General features: G+C 43.2%; 1 long non-coding RNA gene and 1 pseudogene across 1 annotated transcript in view; both read left to right on the top strand.

The window, feature by feature from the left end:
• LOC138842560 (uncharacterized) overlaps positions 1-27531 on the top strand; it is a 79343-nt gene that overhangs the window by 37597 nt on the left and 14215 nt on the right. The window lies entirely within an intron of this gene.
• LOC115852322 (solute carrier family 2, facilitated glucose transporter member 3 pseudogene) lies at positions 13362-16021 on the top strand (annotated as a pseudogene).

Genomic DNA, 27531 nt, shown 5'->3' with positions numbered 1-27531 from the left:
CTGTTAGAGCATCTGCCCCCAGCAAGACAACTTCCATGCACCGTGGGGCACATACTGGTTCAAGCAAAACACTGAGGGCTTCCCTGGTGGCGCAGTGGTTGAGGGTCCACCTGCCGTTGCAGGGGACACGGGTTCGTGCCCCGGTCCGGAAAGATCCCACATGCCGCGGAGCGGCTGGGCTCGTGAGCCATGGCTGCTGAGCCTGCGCGTCCGGAGCCTGTGCTCCGCGGCGGGAGAGGCCACAGCAGTGAGAGGCCCGCGTACCGCAAAACAACAACAAAAAACACTGAGCCCCCAGCCCTTGGCCGCTGCCTTCCCGGCAGGACTACGAGGCCGAGTCCTCAGCCTGTCTTCTTTCACCTTTTTCTCAGTCTGGATTGACTTACAGGAACCTAGGTGTGGCCTCTGAGCCATCCCAGGAGTGCCTTTTCATGTTTCAGGGAATTGCCAAATGGTGAGTCACCCGGTGGGTCCCGGGAATCTCTCTCTTTTTTTTCTTTCCCTGCCCAAGTCTCAAAGTGCCTTAGTCGCACAGTTTGTGCCTCAGTCTCACGGTTTATGCCTTAGTCACACGCTGAGGGGTCACCTCTCAGGGTCGGACGCGATTGCTGGGACGTCGGCCCATTTTGTGCCTTAGCCACATGGAGAGATACCTGGGACAAAGGGGACGCCTTGCTGTCAGCCGGTGACTCTCAGTACCCCCATTCTACGGCATACAGGCTAAGAATGGGTTCTGGTACGTCTCGGGAGCCTCCCACAGACTCACCCCTTGGCTGTATCCTCAGGAACTGGAAAAATTTGACCCTGAAAATCTCAAAAAGAAGAGGCTCATTTTCTTTTGCAACACGGCTTGGCCCCAGTATAAACTGGGGGACCAAGAACCATGGCCTCTTAATGGCGCAGTAAATTATGACATGATCCTCCCACTTGATCTCTTTTGCCAGAAACAAGGAAAGGACTCAGAGGTTCCTTACGTCCAGACTTTATGGCCCTTAGTCAGAATCCAGATCTGAGGGACTCATGCCACATGTGTCTTTCTGTTGCTGCCTTATCCTCCCGACCCCCTCTGTCTCCCTCTCCATCAGATCTCCTAGACGACCCTCTACTCGATCTCTCCTGTCCCCCACCCCATCAACACCTTTGCTTCAGCCCCTGCCCCCGCCTCAACCCACAGCTCCCCAACAGGCACCCCCTTATCAGGGCGAAAGCCCCCTCTCCCCGCCCCACACAAGATCGAGGACTGCCCAAAGCCAGGAAACAGATTCTAATAAGCTTCCCTTAAGAGGAGTAGCAAATGGAGACATGGGCACTATTAGAGTCCATGTTCCCTTTCCCATGTCTGACATTTCCCAAATTCAAAACAAGTTTGGTTCCTTCGGTCAGGATGGCCACAATATTCTTTAGACCCTGGAGAAAATTGGTTAAAATAAAACTTTTTTTGAAATTGCAAAAAGAGTTCTTTTCGCATGTGCAATTAGAAAAGCTAGCCTGTTGAAATATTTTTTTCAGAATCCTGACCCTGAGAGAACAAAAATATGCCTAGGAAAAAGGAAAAAAGTTTGACGGTAACTCTTATCATGTCCTTGAGCTACAAACACAGCCCGCTTTGCCTGAGACTTCAGCCTTGGGTTAATTAGTAGAACTTCAAGCCAAGAAAAAAAAAAAGAGGCAAAGAGACATTTTAAATCTCAAGCGGAAACTATGAGATCCCTAACTGTCTGGATATATGTGAATGTCTTAGTATGTGTCTGTGCCTTTGGATAATGCTGCTGAGGTTAATTTGTAAATTAGCTCTATTTAATTGGCTTAAAAGAAAAGTAAGCGCTTACAAATGAAACAATTCTAAATACAAGAAAAATTAAGCTAAATAAATTTCAGATTCACGTGAACTGGGGAATATTCAATATTAAATTAATACTTGGTATTAATGTTTAAGTTTGTTGATCTAACTAATAAAGACATGGCTTTCGAGACATCAACATTAATACTTTTATTGTGCCTAGGTTTAATATAAACTAAATAAGATCTTACCATATCTGTTGCAAATTTGTCAGCAATGAAAATAACTCAATGTGAAGAAGCTTTTAAGAAAAGAAATACAAATGAGATAAGAGCTTTGGGTGAACTTTTTAGGAATAATTATGTTTTAGGAATGTCTACTTAAGAATAATCTCTTCAGATATTCGACAACTTAAAATATTTAGAGTTGTGCTAAATTAAGTTGAAGAATGGAAGTTTATTAAATAACTAGTCCATTTCCAAATAAAATAAGATACTGAAACTTTAATTACTGAACACTGGCTTCCTTTTACAGAGAAACAAAGGTTTAGAACTATTAATAAATGTGTTTGGTGCTCAATGAGATATTTTCTGTAAGTAGCACATTTTTCAAGGAATCATTACTTGGATTTATGTTTACCAATCTACAGAGTACTGATATAAAGGACAGTTCATGGTTGCTTAAGGAAAGTAGGATGTGTGTTTTCAGTAAAGAAGTTATGAGGAATGGAATTACATTTTATTAAGAAAAAAGGAAGTAGGTCTAATTTAGAGTTGACTGCTTCTGAATGGAAAAATAAGGTGAGAGATACAGAAAGTGATAAAAAGTTTTGTGAAAAGTGGACCCTGAGGAAAGAGTCTTATGCATGGGCAGGATTGACTAAGTTTAGAATAAATTTAATTAAGTAAATGAATTTTAAAAGTAAGCTGGTGCAAACCCTGAATTTGGCTTTTCCTTCTGTTAAGAGGACAAGTTTTCTTAAACTGTTGAACTGCCTTTGTTAACAGATTTTAAATTTCTTTACTTCTTAAGTGATCTGTTCTGTAGTTGCCTTTGAAATCTTTTATTGTTACCTTGGCTAAGTAAATAACTATCGCTTCTTTAAGTGTTGTGTGCCACAGCAGTAACCAAGTTACTTTGTTAATTTTATTATAATCAGGTTTTAAACGTGCCTTCTTAATATGCCTTCTCAAGTCTTTTGTCATTATAGACACTTACAGTTTCACTCTAATGTCTTTGCAAAAATGCTTCCTCTTCAAGAAGATTTATAAAAAAGGACTTTTGGGGCTTCCCTGGTGGCACTAGTGGTTGAGAGTCTGCCTGCCGATGCAGGGGACTCGGCGGTCCGGGAAGATCCCACATGCCGTGGAGCGGCTGGGCCCGTGAGCCATGGCCGCTGAGCCTGCGCATCTGGAGCCTGTGCTCCGCAACGGGGGAGGCCACAACAGTGAGAGGCCCGCGTACCGCAAAAAAAAAAAAAGGACTTTTGGATAAATACAAGTTTCTGACTTGCAGACTATAATGCTAAACTCGGTAAGAAATTGAAGAATTCTAATGAAAAACCTTATGGCTTCATAAAGCTGTTAACAAAAAGAATTAATTACAAAGGACTGAATGAACCGGTAAATATGGTTATAATTTTATGGGTTCTATCTGAAAAATTACTGGTTTGAATCTGTGTTTTCCAGGTGCAAGGAAAATATTCCCCTGAAACTGATTCTGATTTACAGTAATTTGGTAAATTATACCTTTGTAAGCAAAATTGAAACATTTACCTTTTCCGTCTGTCTGCTCCCTCCAGAGATGGGAAACTCTTAGGTTCTCAGCAGCTTTATCAGATAAATTAGGAAGTCTACCTCACAACAGGTACAGAAATTTCAAGGTATTTTGGGAACCTTGAAAGGGGAGGAATTCACCTAGATCTGGTAAGCAAAATCTGTGACAAGCCCTTGGTGTGACTTTCCTGGCCCTGAGAGGTCTTGTAAAAGTTCAGTCTGAGACTCCTAAAAATTTCCGCAAGCAAAAAGCCCATATGATCAATTACAGTTATATAAATCATTAGGCCAAGTTTATTGAGACCAGGCTGAAATCTGGTTCTCTCTCTGTTAAGAGAACAAAGTTTTCTTGGAATGCTGCTTTTAATAACAGACTATGTAAATTTCTTTGCCTTTAAGTGATTTGTATTTACTTTTAAAATCTTTTGTTACTTTGGTAAAGTAAATATTATTTCACAATGATCTATGAAGATCATGGCACTCTGCTTCTACAAAAATTAACCCCTCATTACCAGACTTTTGCCATCCTGATGTCCTTAAAACATGGCAGCAGTCTACTCCTACATCAGGGAATTTAAAATGGGTAAACAATAGCTGTCAATCAAACAGTCAGGGCTAAGGGAAATCCAAAACAGCCACTTGGCTTTTTGACAAACCTCATTTTTTATTTGATGGGATAAAGCCATCCCTGGCTGCAGGGTTAATGCCCTCACAATGAAGAAAAAAAATTATGTTTACTGAATATTAAATTCTAGTTTTGTTAATTAAGGTCTGTGTTTACCAAGACTCACTTCCCAGATAGTTCCTTGCTGTTATGTTATATTGCTAAAATGTTTAATGGAATTATTAAAGGACACTCTAAGTTTGTTTCTGAAGCTTATCTCAGTAATCTATTTTTGGATGAAGATCAGATGCCCCATGACCTACAATCAGGGGATTATGCATACCAGAAAAGACATAATTTAAAGGACTATCTCCAACCTGGATGGATGGGGACCCATTTTGGGGCTGGCTAAATGACTCTCTTTGTAACTACACCCTCAATTTTAATCACACTAGCCTGGAATGGGATCCCTGGTTAGAGGAGGATGAATATGATGTACATGAAGGTAATTCCACTTTGTGTTGGGGAAATTCAAGGAAAAACGCGACTAAGAAATATATTAATGAAGACCATATCCCCATAAAAAGCTCGGCCCTGGGAACGAAATATGTGGGGATTGGTGTGACCACCAGACACTTAGCTTAACCTCCCGACAAGACTCTCCTCCAAAATATAACATAATTCAACTAATATTCAGAAATTTGTTTTGCCAGTCCCTCCGTCACACTCATAATCAGTCAGAGCCCGGAATCTCCCCTTTATGTGTAGATGATTATTTCCTTGGAGTTTGGCCTTCCCAATATAATCCTAGGCCACAGTACCCCAGTCTATTTCCAGAGGAAAACTTCCAAAAGGTCAGGGCCTGGATCTGGGGACCCACAACGGGGGTATCCTTGAGGGGCACTGGATTTTCATCTCTATGCGGTAACGGGGTCTATCTGGATCTTCCCACACTTTGGGGACTCCTGCACGATTATTGCTGAGGTCCCAGAGGTGACCATTATGACTACAAAGGATTTAGCTTCCTCAGGAGGCATCCCCAACCATGGGTCCTTCCTCGAGGAGGCCTTAAGACCTGTCCGGAAGAGGCAAAAACGAACCACTGATTGGGGGGGACACGGTTATGATAACCCAATTCTTGATTGGCCCAAAATAATACATAGTGTCTTTAGAGGGCTTTTCTGGTTTGCAGGCATACCCCTCTTAGAGAGGAGCGTGCTCCATCTCACCATCATCGTCCAGGAGTCTTGGAAGGCTACAGTAGCAGCCACTGGGAAACAGCAGTCAGCCCTAGGCTCTCTGGCCGATGTAGTTTTACAAAATAGGAGGGCCCTGAATGTTATAACAGCTGAGGCGGGGGGTGTCTGTGCCCTACTAAATGAGACAGGCTGCTTCTATATTAATGCCTCCGGCCAGGCTGAAGAGGACCTCCAGAGTCTAAAGAAAAACATCAAATTAATAGAAGATTTAAAAGAGAGAGCAGGACAGGGCCCCAGCTGGCTTTCCAGCCTCCTCTCCTCTATGGGGATCCAGATATGGACATGGCTATTGCCCTGGTTGGGACCCTTAATCCTGATAGCCCTTGTTTTGTTGTTTAGCCCCTGCATTATTAACACATTATCTAAGTTCATCTCCCAACAGGTTCAAAAGATTCAGTTCCAGATGGTGCTACAACAAGGTTACCAGCCAGCTGGCACACGGACTACGTTGGAACAAGCCACCTTATCATTCTGTGGGCTCTCATCTCCCTCCGTAAATACACCTTGACAGAGAGAGGGCATCGGGAACCCAGGGCCCCTACGACGCCCCTGTCCAGCAGGAAGAATCTAGGAACAGTCATCACCCCTTTCCCCAATAACCTGGGTTCCTATGGCCCGAGATGGGGATAGGCAAATAGTCAGTCATGAGCGGGGTGTTAAGGGGCCAAAGATTTGGTCCATAAATAAAAAGAGGGGGGAATGCGGAGCCCTATATCAAGGACACCCTACCTCAAGGACACAGGACAAAAATTCTGGAATTAACCGAGCCCCCATAGCAACTGTTGCCATGGGCTCTCCTAATCTAAACCGGACAGCCCCCCAGCTCCATAGTAGGTAAAATAGTCACCATGTAGCAACCTTGTAGCACCCTGACCAATCACCTAATGCCATCCGCCAGCAGGAATTTTGTCTTGAGGCTATAAAGGTTGGCCACTAGCCCACAAAGGCGGTCGACTCTCCCTGGTCTATCAGGAAGTCGGCCCGCTGTATCTGCAGCGCCCCTCACTAGCTCTGCTCTTCGTTCTCAGTAAACTCACTCTTTTCTAAAATACTTCGTGTCTGGAAATTCTTCTTCCAACTAGGGCGTGGGCCACGACAGTCCTCACTGCCCGAAGGCCTCGAGCCTTCTCAAAAATGAGAGCTTGTGAAATGGGGGAATGATAGAGCCATGGCGGCAGCAGTTAGCTGTTTCATTTGCGTTAATGGGGCAGGGTTATATTCTCTCCTTGAGGACTTATGTGTTAACCCGGCACTCATATTAGGATGTTATGGGATTAGAGGAGCAATGTGCCACAGTGAGGAAGGGGAGAGTCTCTCTGGGGGGCTGGGTTTGATTTGGCTTCACCACTTGCTAGCTGTGCAACCCTCTGTCAGTTATTTGACCTCTCAGTGTCTCTATTTCCCTAGCTGTAAATTGGAGATGATAATGAAACCTGTCTCATTGGCTGTTGGCAGGATTAAATGAATTCATATAAAGCACTTAGAAAAGTGCCTGACAAACAGTAAACCTAAGTGTTTACTACTATTGTTACTTCTCTTTCATTTACATTTTCAGTATGGAAATAGATGCAGCTGTATGTAATGTTGTTACTTACCTTTTCGAGTTGAACTCCTGCTCGGTGTTACTGCAGCCATAGAACACGACAGAGTTTGGTTCAGAAGCAAAGGAAAGCTTTTTTCTTTGATTAAAAAATGGAGGACTTCTCTGGTGGCGCAGTGGTTAAGAATCCGCCTGCCGGGCTTCCTTGGTGGCGCAGTGGTTTAGAGTCCGCCTGCCGATGCAGGGAACGCGGGTTCGTGCCCCGGTCCGGGAAGATCCCACGTGTCGCGGAGCAGCTGGGCCCGTGAGCCATGGCCGCTGAGCCTGCGCGTCCGGAGCCTGTGCTCCGCAGCGGGAGAGGCCACAACGGTGAGAGGCCCGCGTACCGCAAAAAAAAAAAAAAAAAAAAAAATCCGCCTGCCAATGCATGGGGCACGGGTTTGAGCCCTGGTCTGGGAAAATCCCACATGCCACAGAGCAACTAAGCCCGGGGGGCACAACTACTGAGCCTGCGCTCTATAGCCCGCGAGCCACAACTACTGAAGCCCGCGCCCCTATAGCTGGTGCTCCGCAGCAAGAGAAGCCGCCGCAGTGAGAAGCCTGCGCACTGCAACGAAGAGTAGCCCCCACTCGCCGCAACTAGAGAAAGCCTGCACACAGCAATGAAGACCCAAGGCAGCCAAAAATAAATAAATAAATTAAAAAAAAAAAAAAAGAATGGAGAGATGGGAGCTCCTGCTCTAGAGTACACGTTCTCCCGACGGGCGTTAGGTGTGGCTGCTTTATAGGGATCTCATCAGGGGGGAGGGGGCGGAGTTCTCTCAAGACCAGGCACAGCTGCGCTGCTCAGGCTCCAGATCAAAGTGGAAGTGCCGGGTGCCACCATCTTGAATTGAGTGTCGGTCGCAGCGCTTCTGCACGCGGCCGGACGAGTGGCACGGCAATTTTGCACCAGGAACTCTGGTGTGAAAGGCTGGGTGCAAGGCCTCTGGATTCAGCAAACTATGAGTGAGGGAAACTAGACGAAGCACAAAGGAAGAGGTTAGACCTTATCACCTAGATTCCATCTTATTTTCCTTGGGGACGCCAGACGGTGACAAAGTGTTTTGGAGGGTCTTTTCTTGTGGTAAACGATACATAACATTAAATTGTCCATCTTAACCTTTTTTTTTTTTTTTTTTTTTTTCTGTAGGCGGGCCCCTCATTGTTGTGACCTCTCCTGTTGCGGAGCACAGGCTCCAGATGCGCAGGCTCAGCGGCCATGGCTCACGGGCCCAGCCGCTCCGCGGCATGTGGGATCCTCCCGGACCGGGGCACGAACTTGTCGGCAGGCAGACTCTCAACCATTGCACCACCAGGGAAGCCCCGATCTTAACCATTTTTTTAACAATAATTTTAAAAATAAATTTATTTATTTTTGGCTGTGTTGGGTCTTTGCTGCGTGCAGGCTTTCTCTAGTTGTGGCGAGCGAGGGCTACTCTTCATTGCGGTGCATGGGCTTCTCATTGCGGTGGCTTCTCCTGTTGCAGAGCACGGGCTCTAGGTGCGTGGGCTTCAGTAGTTGTGGCACGTGGGCTTCAGTAGTTGTGGCTCGTGGGCTCTAGAGCACAGGCTCAGTAGTTGTGGTACATGGGCTTAGTTGCTTCGTGGCATGTGGGATCTTCCCTGACCAGGGCTCGAACCTGTGTCCCCTGCATTGGCAGGCGGATTCTTAACCACTGAGCCACCAGGGGAGCCCAGTCTTAACCATTTTTAAGTGTACAGTTCAGTGCCATTAAGTACAATACATTCACATTGTTGTGCAGCCATCACCACTATACATTACCAGAACTTTATCTTCCCAAACTGAAACTCTGTACCCATTAAGTAATAGCTTCCCGTTCTTTTCCTCCTCAGGCCCCTGGAAACAACCATTCTACTTTCTGTCTCTATGAATTTAACTACTCTAGGTACTTCCTATAAGTGGAACCATACAGTATTTGACCTTTTGTGACTAGTTTATTTCACTTAGCATGTCATCTACGTGTGGCATGTGTCAGAATTGCATTCCATCTTAAGGCTGGGTAATATTCCATTGTATGTATATACCACGTTTTTTTTAATCCATTCATCTGTTGATGAACGTTTGGTTGGATTCCACCTTTTGGTTATTGTGAATGTTGCTATCAGCATTGGTGTCTAAATATCTGATCGAGTCCCTGCTTTCAGTTTCGGGAGTATATATCCAAAGGTGGAATTCCTGGATTAAATTCTATGTTTAATTTTTTGAGGACCCACCATACCACTCTCCACAGTGGATGTACAATTCAATTTTACGTTCCCACCAGCGATGCATGACTGTTCCAATTTCTCTACATCCTTGCCACACTTATTTTCTTCTTCTTAAAAACTTTTATAACGGCCATCTTAATAGGTATCGTATCTCGTAATTTTGATTTGCATTTCCCTAAGATTAGTGATGTGGAGCATCTTTTCATATGATTAGTGGCCATTTGTATATCTTCTTTGGTGTCATGTAACTTTTTAGATACATATTTCCTAATTATTAACCCTAAATACTAACAGTGATGCAATCAATAACAATAAAAACAATCTATTAGAAAGTAATGAGTATCTTCTGCTATGCCTAATACACAATATGGACCACATGTGCATATATAAATAGGAGCCCTAGCAAGGTAATGTGTTTTATTTTTCACCCAGCCAGTCATGAGCCTAGCCAAGGTGACAATGCACAGGGGGTCTCCTGAGCAGAGGGAGTAGGATGGAGGATTTTCCAGGCAGAGACTGAAAGTTGTTCTCTTCTTCCTGAGACTCCTCCAGCTGCCACAGCACTTGCAGAAGGCAATTGACGGCCAGCATTCAGGGGCATTTCCTGGCAGCTGTAACAAGTATTTTGCAGAATTAGAGTCACATACATTATAACTAGAGCCATAAAAATACATTTCTTGGATACTCTGTACTTTAAATCTGCACTCTGAGCAATTTCAGATGGGGGAACAAAGGATTCCTTGCAATGAAGGCTTCTGCTGATGGTATAAAGTGATGCGGTCATTACTTGATACAAGATAGATCTGGAGAAAGGTACAGGCAGATCTGAAGATGAGAAGACAAGAGATTGGCCTAGAACCAAAGCAGACACATTTCCTCTAGCTACAACTGCCTTAAGGTCTCACCAATATCTGAAGGATACAGGACCCCAGAGTTATTTATTCATCAAATGTGAACACAGAGGCTACTATGTGCCAGATGCTGTTTTAGGCTCACAGTGATGAACAGAGCAAAATCTTTGTAATTTTAGCCCTTACATTCTATTGTAAGAGGTAGAAAATAAATGATCGAAAACATAATGTTTGAGCTGGAGATAAGTACTATGCAGAAAATAGAAAAAATAGTCATTTAATTACACCTGTAAATTATTATAACTCTATATATAGTGTACAGTTACATATAAGCTATGTCTATACATAGTTTATTCCATAATATGGATTCAATCATCTCAACTAATCTCCCTCTTGTCTTTCAAAGCCCTAAGTAAAGAATATCTACAAGTATTATTATTTTTTTATAAATTTATTTAGTTAGTTAGTTTTGGCTGCATTGGGTCTTCATTGCTGCATGCGGGCTTTTCTCTAGTTGCGGCAAGCGGGGACTACTCTTCTTTGTGGTGCGCAGGCTTCTCATTGAGGTGGCTTCTTTTGTTGCAGGAACATGGGCTCTAGGCACGTGGGCTTCAGTAGTTGTGGCACGTGGGCTCAGTAGTTGTGGCTCGCGGGCTTAGTTGCTCTGCAGCACGTGGAATCTTCCCAGACCGGGGCTTGAACCTGTGTCTCCTGCATTGGCAGGTGGATTCTTAAAAACTGAGCCACCAGAGAAGCCCTCTGAGTTATCTGAACCCGAGATCACCAGCCTGTGCCCAGAGTATGTGCACCAAGAAAGCAACCCTCTCAGAATGGAGCCTGATGTGAAAAACAATCAAGTAGAAGATGCACTGTTAAGTGCAAAAGGAACAGGTTGAAAATAGAAGAGTCAAGAGCATGAGAAGACATGCCACAAAGTGGATGAAAACATTTGCAAAACACACATTTGATAAGAGACTGTTATCCAAAATATATAATGAGCTCTTAAAATATAAGAAAGCAAAGACCTGATTAAAAGATGGTCCAAAGACCTAAACAGACACCTCACCAAAGAAGATAAACAGATGGCAAATAAACATCTGAAAAAATACTCCACATCATGTCATCAGAGAAATGCAAATTAAAACAATGAGATACCACTACTGTGTAGGAAAAGCTCAGTTTTTCTGTGTATCTCTTTTACTCTCATACTACTACCACACTCAACAACACTTCTATCACCAGATATGTGAGGGTTTTCCCCCCACCAAACAGTTCTCTGCAACACCAGCTGAGCGTTCTACAATTTAACACACTTCTGACACCACCTGGAGATAGCGTCAGATCCCACAGGTTAGGGCTTAGTCCTGCAAGACTGCCCCCACTCCAGATGCCAATCACCAGGATTCTGTGGTTCCACTGCTGGGGGGCTAGGTTTGATCCCTGTTCGGGGAACTAAGATCCCACAAGCCACGTGGTGTGGTAGGAAAAAAAAGTATTTAATATATATGTGTGTGTATATGAGTCTATTGTGTAAGCCATACAGAAAAGTCTTACAAGATATATGTTTTAAACTTGGCCCTCAAATTCTTTGGTACTTCTTCCATTAAATGGTGGGGTCTGTGTCCCCTTCCCCTTGAATCTGGGCAAGCTTGTGGCTGTTTTGACCAAAAGAGTATAGCAGAAGTGACACTATGTGGATTCTAGAGTTAATTTATAAAATGTCAGGGAGCTTCTGCCTGGTTCTCTTGGAATGCTCACTCTCCTGGATAATTGCTCACTTTCTCTGGATAATTCTTCTCAGAAACCAACCGCCATGCTGTGAGAATCCCAAATCATACAGGGAGGCCAAACCTAGATGCTCCAGACTCCAATCAAGAATTGCAGCCGAGGGCTTCCCTGGTGGCGCAGTGGTTGAGGGTCCGTCTGCCGATGCGGGGGTCACGGGTTCGTGCCCCGGTCCGGGAGGATCCCGCGTGCTGCGGAGCGGCTGGGCCCGTGAGCCATGGCTGCTGAGCCTTCGCGTCCGGAGCCTGTGCTCCGCGGCAGGAGAGGCCACAGCAGTGAGAGGCCCGCGTACCGCAAAAAAAAAAAAAAAAAAAAAGTTTTAAAAAAAGAATTGCAGCCGAGTCTGGCCTCTGCGTCATCCCAGGGCAACCAGCACATCTGTGAGTGAAGACGCCACCGGATGATTCCAGGCACAGCTCGTGAGTCACTAGCAGTTCTCTTGCCGGATGAGGCCCCAATATCTTGGAACAGAGAAAAGTCACTCCTTGGTCCCCTGTCTGAATTCCTGACACACAGACTCTGTGTGCATCATAAAATGTCTTATGCCACTAAGTTTGGGGCCATGTGTTGTGCAGCAATGGATACAAAAAATAAATAACTAACAATAGACAACTAAATGCCAAAGTAGTAATGGGATTTAAAAAATTTTTTCTTATTTATATTTCCAATTTCTCTGTAATGAGTACATATTATATAAAAGCAAAACAATGTTTTGCAAAGAACCTCAAGAATAATTACAAAAATACTTAAATCTACTCTCTCTGAGACTGATTTCCTGTTCATCCAAGTTCTCTGACCAAGTTTTGAAACTCCAAAAGGAAACTCCAAAGAGAAACTGAAATTCCAAGCTAAGAATGGAAAAGAGCTAAGACCAGGCTGTGGATTGAATAAATGATCATGAAATTATTATTCTCTCCTACATTATATTTATTTTAGGAACCCAAATGATAAAATTTCACCGATTTTGAAAAATACCTGAGTTGTTGAGATGGGTGACTCCTAGGACTTATATAGGAAGAAGAAAGTTACAAAGTTACATTTGACATAGTAAATGCCACCAATTAACTATATAAACAAGATGGAACAAGCTCAGATTATGTGAAGAATGTGTATAAGCTCACAAACTGACTTTCGTTACTATCCAAACTATCCAAAGGAGGAATTAGTGTATCAGTTTTAGAGCAAGAGCTTGGTAGATTTTTTTAAAATAAACTTATTTATTTATTTATTTTTGTCTGTGTCGGGTCTTTGTTGCTGCGCCGTGGGCTTTCTCTAGTTGCAGCGAGCGGTGGCTACTCTTCGTTGAGGAGCACGGGCTCTAGGCGCGTGGGCATCAGTAGTTGTGGCGCACAGGCTTAGTTGCTCTGCAGCATGTGGGATCTTCCCAGACCAGGGCTCGAACCCGTGTTCCCTGCATTGGCAGGTGGATTCTTAACCCCTGCGCCACCAGGGAAGCCCTTGGTAGATTTTTTTATATTTAAAAATAAATTTGAGGAGACGTTGGAGCGGTACCGAGGACCTGCCTGAAAACTTGCTGCTGAGAAGGACATTTTGGAGGTTTTGTTGGCTGGAAGAGGGGTCTCTGGAATCCCACTTCTAGATCTTTATTGAAGATTGAAAGGAATTAATTTAGGGCCATGGGGACAGCGAAGGTCACCGCCCCTCTGATCTTTGCCATCACGATTGCTACAATAGGCTCTTTCCAGTTTGGCTACAACACTGGAGTCATCAATGCTCCTGAGGAGATCATAAAGGACTATCTCAATTACACTTTGCAAGAGAGGTTCAAAAACCCTCCCTCTGAGGTGGTACTCACGTCCCTGTGGTCCTTGTCTGTGGCCATCTTCTCCATTGGTGGTATGGTTGGCTCCTTTTCTGTTGGACTCTTTGTCAACCGGTTTGGCAGGCGCAATTCAATGCTTATTGTCAACCTGTTGGCCATCGCTGGTGGCTGCCTTATGGGGTTCTGCAAAATAGCGGAGTCATTTGAAATGCTGATCCTGGGCCGACTGGTTATTGGCCTCTTCTGTGGACTCTGCACAGGATTCGTGCCCATGTACATTGGAGAGATATCTCCCACGGCCCTGCGGGGGGCCTTTGGCACTCTCAACCAGCTGGGCATCGTTATTGGGATTCTGGTGGCCCAGATCTTTGGTCTAAAAAACATCTTGGGGACTAAAGAGCTCTGGCCGCTGCTCTTGGGCTTCACCATCATCCCAGCCATCCTCCAATGTGCTGCCCTTCCATTTTGCCCTGAAAGTCCTAGATTCTTGCTCATTAACAGAAAGGAAGAGGAGAGCGCTAAGGAGATTCTCCAGCGATTGTGGGGCACCCAGGATGTGGCTCAGGACATCCAGGAGATGAAAGATGAGAGTATAAGGATGGCACAGGAAAAAAAAGTCACTGTGGTGGAACTCTTCCGAGCCCCCAGCTACCGACAGCCCATCCTCATCTCCATCATGCTCCAGCTCTCTCAGCAGCTCTCGGGGATCAACGCTGTGTTCTATTACTCGACAGGAATCTTCCAAGATGCAGGTGTCAAGGAGCCGATCTACGCCACTATTGGTGCAGGCGTGGTTAATACCATCTTCACTGTGGTTTCTGTGTTCCTGGTAGAAAAGGCAGGGAGGAGGACGCTACACCTGATAGGCCTCGGAGGGATGGCTTTTTGTTCCGTCCTCATGACGATTTCTTTGTTATTAAAGGATAATTACGGTTGGATGAGCTTTATCTGTATTGGGGCCATCTTACTCTTCGTGGCCTTCTTTGAAATTGGCCCAGGCCCCATCCCCTGGTTTATTGTGGCTGAACTCTTCAGCCAGGGACCCCGCCCGGCTGCCATGGCAGTGGCTGGCTGTTCCAACTGGACCTCCAACTTCTTGGTTGGACTGCTCTTCCCCTCAGCTGCATTCTATTTAGGAGCCTACGTTTTCATTATCTTCACGGGTTTCCTTGTCATCTTCTGGGTCTTCACCTTCTTCAAAGTCCCTGAGACTCGTGGCAGGACTTTTGAGGAAATTACACGAGCCTTTGAAGGGCCGGTGCCAGCGGGTAACCGAGGTGAGAAAGGTCCCATCGTGGAGATGAACAGCATCCAGCCCACGAAGGACACCAACGTCTAAGCAGTGCCTCCTTCCCACCTCCCTCCTGTCATGAAAAAGCAACCTCTCCCTAAGCAGGGGAGAGACCTCATCAGGTTGTAACCCAGGACCGTTTCTGAATGCTGCTACTCAATTCTTTTCTCATCCCACACACCCTTGGGCGCTCAGAGGATCCCAATGCTGGGGTTAGTTGTTATCTTCAAAGGCTTTTAAAATTTTCATTTCTTGGACAATCTCTTCTGTTCAGGAGAGACCAAGGGAACCTGCCTTCATTTCAGGAGGGATTGGCTGCTTGGCATATGACAACTCTGCCAGCTCCTGCTCCCTTAGGCTCTACTATTGCCTCTCGAGGGCATCTAGGGGAGTGGGCATGAGGCTGCAGTTCCTCCGACCTCGACTTACCAGGAAGCAGATACACGTAAGAATGTGGAGGGCAGAGAGGGATTCCATAAGACCGTCTTCCTCACTTCCATACGGCTCTGCAGAGCAAACTAACTTGAGTTTTATTTATTTGATCTTCTGGTTTTATTGCATAAATATTTATTTTTGTAAGTATAAAGTAATTTTACCAAATAATAAAAGCATGAGGAAATTGAGGTTAGAGGGAGGTGCTTAAAGAGGTTATGGGGGGAAAAAAAAAGAGGTTATGGGGTGGAAGATTTAATACCGAAGAGGTTAGGGTGCAATAAGAAGGGACAAATTCAGGGAGAAATGTGACGCATTGTTGAAGGGTGTATGACGTGGTGTGTGAGGTTTGCACGTTGCCTCTTAACAATTTCTGTCCTTCAGGTGAAAACTCAAATCTCAGAAAAGTCATGTGCCTGTATGAAGAAGCTATTAGTTCCTTTGGAACTTTTTCCTTTGTTTAAGATTATATGTAGTATTACTTGAAATCTAGGATTATCACTAAGATGGGCATTGTAGTTAATGGTAGTTGATGGGTTCTAATTTTGGATGGAGTCCAGAGAAGGGATGGTTATTTCTAGAAATCCTCTCTCCCCTCACTGGACCAAACGGCTTCTTTGTAGTGAACTCACTTTTTTTTTTTTTTAATACTCCTATCATCTGGTGGGAGAGCCTTCCAAATGAACAAGCCAAAATATTGGTTCTTGGTAGAGGTTTGTTATTTCTTCAGTTTGTTCTTTAGAAGATTTTAGATGTTGATTTTTATTTTGTTTTAAGCCATAGCTTTAAAAGAATTCAGAGATGTGCATAGCTACCTTGGAATTTGTAACCTCAGCTCTGGGAGAGGATTTTTCCAGAAAGATTATTATCCAGTTGAAGTATGTTGTTACATTAGGGTCATCTCATGCTCATTTATGTCTGTTACCATGTCAAGTTACCCTTGTTACCATGTTACCATAGTATTATGTCAAGTGTCCTTCCAGGGACTTGAACCTTCCCACAGACCACACTTGACAGTATGCATGGATGTGCAGTGGAGCCCACACTTGAGCGTGAGTGTATGTGCACTGTCACCTTGCTCTGGGTGGAAGTAGTTTATGGGTAACTTGTTTCCTCTATGTTCCTAACGCCCCCTTTTGGATAGAATGTCGATAGCACTGCCTCTGCTGGGTAGAATTTGAATCTATGGTTTTCTTTCAAACTTTAGAGTTCAGTCTTACCTGGCTGCCTTTCCTTTTTGGAGAGGAAGGGGAGAACTCCCTAAATTTTGAGACTGAGAGTGGAGGACTCACTCCATGCTCCGGGACTCGGTGCCTCTGGGGGGTGCTGGAGGGGAGTCACAGGGGAGAGGGAGGCATTCCTTGAAGGCAGTAAGAAACAAACTGAAGCTTCTAAATTCGGGGCGGTTCAGAGAGTTAGGTGAGATGGAGGGGTCTACACTTGCCAGAGGCCATGGACACCTCTACGCCCATCCAGTTACCCAGTATTTTTAGAAATGGAGATTGGGCCCTTCTTCCCTTTTTCATATGTTGCTTGATCTCCCTCTCCCTCTTTGGTGCTTACATATTTCAGGCCCCTTAGCCAAACCCTTGCCTGTTGCCAGGATTTTGGTTCTAAGTTCTCACCATTCCCTCTGGTCCTTGAGCCTTTGGATAAAAACTCACAGAGCCGTGGGGTGGGGCTCTGCTGGAACGGCTGAGTTTCCTCTAACTGCACCTCCACTCTGGCTCCTCAGAACCAGTGGCTCGGCAGTCATGCAGTGTGGAGGTCTTCCCATTTCTCAGTGACCAGATTGTGAATAATTTCCAAACGGATTTTCTATTATTGTTACTATGGTTCTTTGTTTTGAAATAAAAATTCTGAATGTATATATAACAAAAAAAATAAAATAAAATAAAAAAAATAAAATAAATTTAACTCCGTAACAATTTAAAGATCACTTTCACATATGCTATCACATTTAAGCCTTACACCAACCACAGGTGTATGCATTATAAGTGACATTTTAGAGACATTTTAAAAACTGAGTTTCTTGTGTGGCCCAAGGTCATATAGCAAGTAAATGACAGAAGACATCAAATGAGTAATCTGACTCGAGGAAAGTGCTTTTCAACGGATTCTCATGTAAGCGCAGTCTTCTTTCCACAGCATCTCCAGATGTAAGAATTCTCCCAAAGTGAAAGGGAACATTTCCTGCTCCCCAGTTGTGTGGGCTGAAATTAAAAACCCATGTATAATATGTCAGTCAGGGTTTCAGCCACAAGCAGGAGAAAACTGCTCTGGCTAATTTAAGCAGGAAAGGAAATCTATTGAAAAGATTTTGGACATCTCATGGAATTTGGGGGAGGCTGTGAACCCAGGTCAGGATCTATACTCACTGGTGCTGCCCCTAGGTACAGCCACTGTAACTTGCACCTCTGCCCCACCAACACTGGACATCTGACACTGGGCACTGTTGCCAGAGACACTGCACCTGTGTGTCCAAACAGCTACCAGACAGCTTTCGGCTGGGCTCCTTCCTCATAGTTATTTTCATTTCAAGGTCTAGGTCATGTGCCTGGTTGATTGGCACTGTCTTGGCTGAAAGAGAGGCTCAGGAAGTGCATTTCTGATATTTTCAGCTTCTAGAGTGAAAGCCTGACTCTGCTTCACAAGGCTACAGATTCCCCTTTCACAGGTTCATAGGATGGAAAGACAAAAGAATGAGTGGCCTTTGCCTATGATAAGGACCCCCTAGAAGGAAATTGAAGTTGGTATGGAATTTGCACCTAAGCGAACCTGATGACACCTCGTTTGTGCAAATGCTGACTACCAATAAATTAATGGCTATGTGATTTTATTTGCACTGGACAAATAATAACATACACTTTATAACATTTATCACCTGTCAGGCATCATCAGGAGCAGGTTTACTATAAAGCTAATGACAGGCTCTCATTTACAAAGGACCTATCCAAGGTCTTGAACTTAATTTTGGTTTTGTAATTTTGTATTCTTTTTCTTTGAAAAGAGACCTGCAAATTATATAAGCTTCTGGCCCCACAAAACCTGGATCCACCTCTGAGCACTTTACTAGATACTTTATATATATTAGCTCTAATTTTCACAACTACATAAATCACATAAGATAGCTAATAAAGGGTAAACATTGATTTATAAGCATTTGTGTACACCTGCACTCATGCCTACACTCACACTCTTTTTTAAAAAGGGTGATGCCTTTGTTTGCTGCCCAGCTCAATAATATTTCCCAGCCTCCCTTGCAGTTATGTGAATCAGTTAGCTTTTGCTGCATAACAAACAACCCTAAAACTTGGTGGTTTAAAACAGTGTGGCATATATGAAGATGCACCATTCAGATTCTTCTTTGAGTGAGGACTCACCGCTTGATAGCAAGAAGTGGAATTAGCTGACAGCTTTCACACTGAGGCCATTCTCTTCTCAGGGTAGCACCTAGCCGGTGACTGAGCAAGGCACTGGTACAAAGGTCTAGCCATTTCTGTCCAATGCAGGACTCCCATAATGGGCAGTCATTGCTCTGGAGCTCCTTACTGGGCGGATGGAGCCTTGTTAGGAACATCATGCTCTGATGGCCCCCCTGCCAAACCCTGCTCCCTTTTCCTTTCATGGTTTTTTAAATTTATTTATTTTTGGCTGCTTTGGATCTTCGTTGCTGTGCATGGGCTTTCTCTAGTTGTGGAGAACAGGGGCTACTCTTTGTTGCAGCGTGGTGGGCTTCTCGTTGTGGTGGCTTCTCTTGTTGTGGAGCACAGGTTCTAGGCACGCAGGCTTCAGTAGTTGTGGCTTGTGGACTCTAGAGCGCAGGCTCAGTAGCTGTGGTGCACGGGCTTTGTTGCTCCATGGCCTGTGGGATCTTCCCAGACTAGGGCTCGAACCCATGTCCCCTGCATTGGCAGGCAGATTCTTAACCACTGCACCACCAGGGACGTCCTCATAGGTATTTTGTATTCCTGACTCCATCTCAGCATCTGCTTCCCAGAGTACCCAACTTTCAACAAATAACCATTTATTTAGTTCATAATTCTGTGGGTCAGTGATGTGGGCTGGGCTCAGCTGGAGTGGCTCATCTCTGCTCCGTGGTCTCTCATCCTCCATCAGGCTAGTTGGATTTTTTCACATGGATTTGTTCAATTTTTCACATGGCAGATGGAAAGGACTCCATGAGAGAAAGTAGAAGGCATTTAAAATCTAGACTATGAACTGCCACAGCATCGCTTTTGCCGTCATCTACCAGCAAAAATAAATCACAAGTCCAGGCCAGATTCAAGAGGAAGAGAACCAAACTCTGCCTCTTGATCAGAGGAGCTGTAGAGTCACAATGAAAAGGGTTGACTACGGGGCAGGGTTAAGAATTGCAGCCAATTTGCAAACTGCTACAGTAGGTGTGGTCAAGTGATTAAGTTGTTAACAACTTAATGATAAAATGTTAGCAGAAGTGAAATATACGTTTATGAGCCTGGGTCTTCAGACACAGAGTTGTGCCTCCTCCACACCCTCTTTTCTCTTCCCTCCATCTGGAATCCATCTTTTATTATACAGATGTTGTCAATGAAGGGCTTTAGAAAGAACCTGGGTTCTTGAATAACAAGGAAGCAGAGCTGCACTGCTCACCTGGATGATTTACATCCTAGCTGTTGCAAGACAGAGAAAAAAACTTTTTTTCTTTAGACCAATGCATTTTGGGACTCTTTGTTATGGTAACTTATCACTACCCTAACTAATGCACATGAACATTGATATAGGTACTGAAACCTAGGGGAAAGTAAGTGTTTAAAGAGGAGTTTTAAAGACCCTTGCTGGGTGTTGTGCAATGTAATCCCCTCACTTCTTGAGTAACCTCATAGGCCTTCATCACTTTTCAATGTGGATTTTGCTTTACTTTTTCCCAGAAATGTCAATATACTGAATGGATCTTAAGAAAGCATGGGGCAACCAACAAGGACTACTTGCATGTGGATTGCAGTATCATTACCCCATTTTTAGACGGGGATACTGAAGTTATATAGCAAATAACAGATGAAAATTGTATTCTAATCCTGACTTATCAGGCCCCAAACCCATTTCCCACCTAAGCAGTTATTAGTTTTATTTTTCCCTTGTGAGTATAGTAGGGGTTTTCTTCGCTGTGTTGCCATCTTTAGAGTGGGTAGAGAAACCTCCCATCCTACCCAATGGCAGGTGGTGGTCCACAGGGATACATTGCAGGAATGAGGCCAGGACTCTAAGACTAATATTCTCTTTGGATAAAGAGAAGCAAGAGAGTTCAGCCAAGTCATCAAGGAGTAACTCTTGCCAAAATTACTCCTTAGATGAAATTATGACTCATTTGGAATCTTTATTAATTAATTTGATGAGCGAGCAGCTGGGTTGGTGACATCTATGCAGAGATAAAGGTGGCTCGTGTTTCAGCGAGAAATCAGAAGAGAAATAGAAGCAGGTTTAAAATTGGCAAAATGCTACAGCACTCTCTGTCTGTTGCACAGGCTTTTGCAGAGGCTTTGTTTCTGGCCAAAACTGTAATACATTAAATGGTATCTACATATCCCTTCAAACAATATATGTGTATATATGTGTGCACATACACAAAGGATTATATGGAAAGTGTAACATTTTATAACTGTACTAAGAGGCCAAGATTTGGTATCTTGTAATTTCTGCAATTGAGCAGGAAGGGGAAAATGTCTAAAGCCTGGCATTAAATTTTGCTTTCCAGTTCCAAATAACCATTTTAAATCTCAAGGTTTAAACAGCAATGGATTCAAAAAGAAATTTATATACATAATTTTTTTAACATCTTTATTGGAATATAATTGCTTTACAATGGTATGTTAGTTTCAGCTTCACAACAAAATGAATCAGTTATATATATATACATATGTTGCCATATCTCTTCCCGCTTGCGTTTCCCTCCCTCCCACCCTCCCTATCCCACCCCTCCAGGCGGTCACAAAGCACCGAGCTGATCTCCCTGTGCTATACGGCTGCTTCCCACTAGCTATCTACCTTACGTTTGGTAGTGTATATATGTCCATGCCTCTCTCTCGCTTTGTCACAGTTTACCCTTCCCCCTCCCCATAGCCTCAAGTCCATTCTCTAGTAAGTCTGTGTCTTTATTCCTGTTTCACCCCTAGGTTTTTCATGACATTTTTTTTTCTTAAATTCCATATATATGTGTTAGCATACGGTATTTGTCTTTCTCTTTCTGACTTACTTCACTCTGTATGACAGACTCTAGGTCTATCCACCTAATTACAAATAGCTCAATTTCGTTTCTTTTTATGGCTGAGTAATATTCCATTGTATATATGTGCCACATCTTCTTTATCCATTCATCTGATGATGGACACTTTGGTTGTTTCCATCACCGGTCTATTGTAAATTGAGCTGCAATGAACATTTTGATACATGACTCTTTTTGAATTATGGTTTTCTCAGGGTATATGCCCAGTAGTGGGATTGCTGGGTCATATAGTACTTCTATTTGTAGTTTTTCAAGGAACCTCCATACTGTTCTCCACAGTGGCTGTATCAATTTACATTCGCACCAACAGTGTAAGAGGGTTCCCTTTACTCCACACCCTCTCCAGCATTGTTTCTAGATTTTTTGATGATGGCCATTCTGAACTGGTGTGAGATGATATCTCATTGTAGTTTTGATTTGCATTTCTTCTAAGGATTAGTGATGTTGAGCATTCTTTCATGTGTTTGTTGGCAGTCTGTATATCTTCTTTGGAGAAATGTCTATTTAGGTTTTCTGCCCATTTTTGGATTGGGTTGTTTGTTTTTTTGTTATTAAGCTGCATGAGCTGCTTATAAATTTTGGAGATTAATCCTTCATCAGTTGCTTCATCTGCAAATATTTTCTCCCATTCTGAGGGTTGTCTTTTGGTCTTCTTTATGGTTTCCTTTGCTGCGCAAAAGCTTTTAAGTTTCATTAGGTCCCATTTGTTTATTTTTGTTTTTATTTCCATTTCTCTAGGAGGTGGGTCAAAAAGGACCTTGCTGTGATTTATGTCATAGAGTGTTCTGCCTATGTTTTCCTCTAAGAGTTTGATAGTTTAAGGCCTTACATTTAGGTCTTTAATCCATTTTGAGCTTATTTTTGTGTATGGTGTTAGGGAGTGATCTAATCTCATACTTGTACATGTAGCTGTCCAGTTTTCCCAGCACCACTTATTGAAGAGGCTGTCCTTTCTCCACTGTACATTCCTGCCTCCTTTATCAAAGATAAGGTGACCATATGTGTGTGGGTTTATCTCTGGGCTTTCTATCCTGTTCCATTGATCTATCTTTCTGTTTTTGTGCCAGTACCATACTGTCTTGATTACTGTAGCTTTGTAGTATAGTCTGAAGTCAGGAAGCCTGATTCCTCCAGTTCCTTTTTTCGTTCTCAAGATTGCTTTGGCTATTCGGGGCCTTTTGTGTTTCCATACAAATTGTGAAATTTTTTGTTCTAGTTCTGTGAAAAATGCCAGTGGTAGTTTGATAGGGATTGCATTGAATCTGTAGATTGCTTTGGGTAGTAGAGTCATTTTCACAATGTTGCTTCTTCCATTCCAAGAACATGGTATATCTCTCCATCTATTTGTATCATCTTTAATTTCTTTCATCAGTGTCTTATAATTTTCTGCATACAGGTCTTTTGTCTCCTTAGGTAGATTTATTCCTAGATATTTTATTCTTTTTGTTGCAATGGTAAATGGGAGTGTTTTCTTGATTTCACTTTCAGATTTTTCATCCTTAGTGTATAGGAAAGCCAGAGATTTCTGTGCATTAATTTCGTATCCTGCTACTTTACCAAATTCATTGATTAGCTCTAGTAGTTTTCTGGTAACATCTTTAGGATTCTCTATGTATAGTATCATGTCATATGCAAAGAGTGACAGCTTTACTTCTTCTTTTCCGATTTGGATTCCTTTTATTTCCTTTTCTTCTCTGATTGCTGTGGCTAAAACTTCCAAAACTATGTTGAATAAGAGTGGTGAGAGTGGGCAACCTTGTCTTGTTCCTGATCTTAGTGGAAATGCTTTCAGTTTTTCACCATTGAGGACGATGTTGGCTGTGGGTTTGTCATATATGGCCTTTATTATGTTGAGGAAAGTTCCCTCTATGCCTACTTTCTGCAGGGTTTTTATCATAAATGGGTGTTGAATTTTGTCAAAAGCTTTCTCTGCATCTATTGGGATGATCATATGGTTTTTCTCCTTCAATTTGTTAATATGGTGTATCACATTGATTGATTTGCATATATTGAAGAATCCTTGCATTCCTGGAATAAACCCCACTTGATCATGGTGTATGATCCTTTTAATGTGCTGTTGGATTCTGTTTGCTAGTATTTTGTTGAGGATTTTTGCATCTATGTTCATCACTGATATTGGCCTGTAGTTTTCTTTCTTTGTGACATCCTTGTCTGGTTTTGGTATCAGGGTGATGGTGGCCTCCTAGAATGAGTTTGGGAGTGTTCCTCCCTCTGCTATATTTTGGAAGAGTTTGAGAAGGATAGGTGTTAGCTCTTCTCTAAATGTTTGATAGAATTCGCCTGTGAAGCCATCTGGTCCTGGGCTTTTGCTTGTTGGAAGATTTTTAATCACAGTTTCAATTTCAGTGCTTGTGATTGGTCTGTTCATATTTTCTATTTCTTCCTGATTTAGTCTTGGCAGGTTGTGCCTTTCTAAGAATTTGTCCATTTCTTCCAGGTTGTCCATTTTATTGGCATAGAGCTGCTTGTAGTAATCTCTCATGATCTTTTGTACTTCTGCAGTGTCAGTTGTTACTTCTCCTTTTTCATTTCTAATTCTATTGATTTGGGTCTTCTCCCTTTTTTTCATGATGAGTCTGGCTAATGGTTTATCAATTTTGTTTATCCTTTCAAAGAACCAGCTTTTAGTTTTATTGATCTTTGCTATCGTTTCCTTCATTTCTTTTTTGTTTATTTCTGATCTGATTTTTATGATTTCTTTTCTTCTTCTAACTTTGGGGTTTTTTTGTTCTTCTTTCTCTAATTGCTTTAGGTTCAAGGTTAGGTTGTTTATTCGAGATGTTTCCTGTTTCTTAAGGTAGGATTGTATTGCTATAAACTTCCCTCTTAGAACTGCTTTTGCTGCATCCCATAGATTTTGAGTCATCGTGTCTCCATTGTCATTTGTTTCTAGGTATTTTTTGATTTCCTCTTTGATTTCTTCAGTGATCACTTCGTTATTAAGTAGTGTATTGTTTAGCCTCCATGTGTTTGTATTTTTTACAGATCTTTTCCTGTAATTGATATCTAGTCCCATAGCATTGTGGTCGGAAAAGATACATGATACAATTTCAATTTTCTTAAATTTACCAAGGCTTGATTTGTGACCCACGATATGATCTATCCTGGAGAATGTTCCATGAGCACTTGAGAATACTGTGTATTCTGTTGTTTTCGGATGGAATGTCCTATAAATATCAATTAAGTCCATCTTGTTTAATATATCATTTAAAGCTTGTGTTTCCTTATTTATTTTCATTTTGGATGATCTGTCCATTGGTGAAAGTGGGGTGTTAAAGTCCCCTACTATGAATGTGTTAGTGTCAATTTCCCCTTTTATGGCTGTTAGTATTTGCCTTATGTATTGAGGTGCTCCTATGTTGGGTGCATAAATATTTACAATTGTTATATCTTCTTCTTGGATCGATCCCTTGATCATTATGTAGTGTCCTTCTTTGTCTCTTCTAATAGTCTTTATTTTAAAGTCTATTTTGTCTGATATGAGAATTGCTACTCCAGCTTTCTTTTGGTATCCATTTGCATGAAATACCTTTTTCCATCCCCTAACTTTCAGTCTGTATGTGTCTCTAGGTCTGAAGTGGGTCTCTTTTAGACAGCAAATATATGGGTCTTGTTTTCGTATCCATTCAGCCAATCTGTGTCTTTTGGTGGGAGCATTTAGTCCATTTACATTTAAGGTAATTATCGATATGTGTGTTCCCATTCCCATTTTCTTAATTGTTTTGGGTTCGTTATTGTAGGACTTTTCCTTCTTTTGTGTTTCTTGCCTAGAGAAGTTCCTTTAGCAGTTGTTGTAGAGCTGGTTTGGTGGTGCTGAACTCTCTCAGCTTTTGCTTGTCTGTAAAGGTTTCTCCATCAAATCTGAATGAGATCCTTGCTGGGTAGAGTAATCTTGGTTGCAGGTTTTTCTCCTTCAACACTTTCAATATGTCCTGCCACTCCCTTCTGGCTTGCAGAGTTTCTGCTGAAAGATCAGCTGTTAACCTTATGGGGATTCCCTTGTGTGTTATTTGTTGTTTTTCCCTTGCTGCTTTTAATATGCTTTCTTTGTATTTAATTTTTGATAGTTTGATTAATATGTGTCTTGGCATATTTCTCCTTGGATTTATCCTGTATGGTACTCTCTCTGCTTCCTGGACTTGATTAACTATTTCCTTTCCCATATTAGGGAAGTTTTCAACTATAATCTCTTCAAATATTTTCTCAGTCCCTTTCTTTTTCTCTTCTTCTTCTGCAACCCCTATAATTCGAATGTTGGTGCGTTTAATGTTGTCCCAGAGGTCTCTGAGACTGTCCTCAGTTCTTTTCATTCTTTTTTCTTTATTCTGCTCTGCAGTAGTTATTTCCACTATTTTATCTTCCAGGTCACTTATCCATTCTTCTGCCTCAGTTATTCTGCTATTGATCCCATCTACAGTATTTTTCATTTCATTTATTGTGTTGTTCATCATTGTTTGTTTCTTCTGTAGTTTTTCTAGGTCCTTGTTAACTGTTTCTTGCATTTTGTCTATTCTATTTCCAAGATTTTGGATCATCTTTACTACCATTATTCTGAATTCTTTTTCAGGTAGACTGCCTATTTCTTCTTCATTTGTTAGGTCTGGTGGGTTTTTATCTTGCTCCTTCATCTGCTGTGTGTTTCTCTGTCTTCTCATTTTGCTTATCTTACTGTGTTTGGGGTCTCCTTTTTGCAGGCTGAAGGTTCGTAGTTCCTGTTGTTTTTTGTGTCTGTCCCCAGTGGCTAAGGTTGGTTCAGTGGGTTGTGTAGGCTTCCTGGTGGAGGGTACTAGTGCCTGTGTTCTGGTGGATGAGGCTGGATCTTGTCTTTCTGGTGGGCAGGTCCATGTCTGGTGGTGTGTTTTGGGGTGTCTGTAGACTTATTATGATTTTGGGCAGCCTCTCTGCTAATGGGTGGGGTTGTGTTCCTGTCTTGCTAGTTGTTTGGCATAGGATGTCCAGCACTGTAGCTTGCTGGTCGTTGAGTGAAGCTGGGTGCTGGCGTTGAGATGGAGATCTCTGGGAGATTTTCGCCATTTGATATTATGTGCAGCTGGGAGGCCTCTTGTGGACCAGTGTCCTGAAGTTGGCTCTCCCACCTCAGAGGCACAGCACTAACTCCTGGCTGCAGCACCAAGAGCCTTTCATCCACACCGCTCCTTAATTTGGGATGATTCGTTGTCTATTCAGGTATTCCACAGATGCAGGGTACATCAAGTTGGTTGTGGAGCTTTAATCCGCTGCTTCTGAGGCTGCTGGGAGAGATTTCCCTTTCTCCTCTTTGTTCTCACAGCTCCCAGGGGCTCAGCTTTGGATTTGGCCCCGCCTGTGCGTGTAGGTCGCCGGAGGGCGTCTGTTCTTTGCTCAGACAGGACGGGGTAAAGGAGCCGCTGATTCGGAGGCTCTGGCTCACTCAGGCCGGGGGTAGGGAGGGTCACAGAGTGCGGGGCGGGCCTGCGGCGGCAGAGGCCAGCGTGATGTTGCCAGCCTGAGGCACGCCGTGCGTTCTCCCGGGGGAGTTGTCCCTGGATCCCGAGACCCTGGCAGTGGCGGGCTGCACAGGCTCCCCGGAAGGGGTGTCTGGATAGTGACCTGTGTTCGCACACAGGCTTCTTGGTGGCGGCAGCAGCGTCCTTAGCGTCTCATGTCTGTCTCTGGGGTCCGCACTTTTAGCCGCGGCTCGCACCCGTCTCTGGGGTTCGCGCTTTTAGCCTCGGCTCGTGCCCATCTCTGGAGCTCTCTTAAGCAGCGTTCTTAATCCCCTCTCCTCGCGCACCAGGAAACAAAGAGGGAAGAAAAAGTCTCTTGCCTCTTCGGCAGGTCCAGACTTTTCCCCGGACTCCCTCCCGGCCAGCCGTGGCGCACTATCTCCTGCAGGCT

The sequence above is a fragment of the Globicephala melas genome, chromosome 2 (assembly GCF_963455315.2).
Source record: "Globicephala melas chromosome 2, mGloMel1.2, whole genome shotgun sequence".
Taxonomy (NCBI): Eukaryota; Metazoa; Chordata; class Mammalia; order Artiodactyla; family Delphinidae; genus Globicephala; species Globicephala melas.
This window is presented reverse-complemented; position numbering and strand designations above follow the sequence as displayed.